Source organism: Echinops telfairi, unplaced genomic scaffold, assembly GCF_000313985.2.
Source record: "Echinops telfairi isolate 266 unplaced genomic scaffold, ASM31398v2 ScPeMD7_2;HRSCAF=8, whole genome shotgun sequence".
Lineage (NCBI taxonomy): Eukaryota > Metazoa > Chordata > Mammalia > Afrosoricida > Tenrecidae > Echinops > Echinops telfairi.
Window position 1 is genome coordinate 35143006 of NW_022103898.1, and position 817 is coordinate 35143822.

The window sequence follows — 817 nt, forward strand, 5'->3', positions numbered from 1 at the left end:
TCTCTCTGTGGTCCTCTCTCTTTATTTTCTGGGGTCTGCCCGTGATCCTTCAAGTGGAGACTATTCTTTTTTTTTAAATTGTTTTATTAGGGGCTCATAATGTAGACGATTCTTACCTATCCCCTGGCTTCCTCTGCGTTGTGTCTTGGTGCCTATGCCACCCTTTACGTAACTCAGGTGTGAGTAAGTTTAGGATCTGTCTTGACTGATTGATGCAATGACAGGAAATTGTATTCTGCAAGGTCATGACCTTAGGTCATATCCACATAGAGGGGTTAGGATGCCAACACACACGATGAACGAGCATCCTAGGAGCAATGCTTTCTTACTCGCCTTTGTAATCTGAAGGGGCACAACTCAATTCAGTAAGTCAGAGTTTTAGTCAACAAACAAATACAAAACAAACAAGACACCCTTTATAGCAGTGGTTCTCAACCTTCTGAATGCCTCGATGCTTTCATACAGTTCCTCATGTTGTGGTGACCTCCAACCATAAAATTATTTTCGTTGCTACTTCATCACTGTCATTTTGCTACTGTTGTGAATTGTAACGTAAATATCTGATATGTACGATATATTTTCATTGTTATAAATTGAACATAATTAAAGCATAGTGATTAATCACAAACAATATGTCATTATATATTGTGAAATATTTATTTCTAGTTCCAAATAAATGAAATTTGTCATGAAGCATGGGAGATAGCATGGGTAAGTGTTCATGACAGTTATGTGGGCGTATCTGCATGTGGGCAGACCCACCTGGAGACAGATAGAGGAACGGTGTCTCAGTTCCTAAGACCATCAGAAATATGTG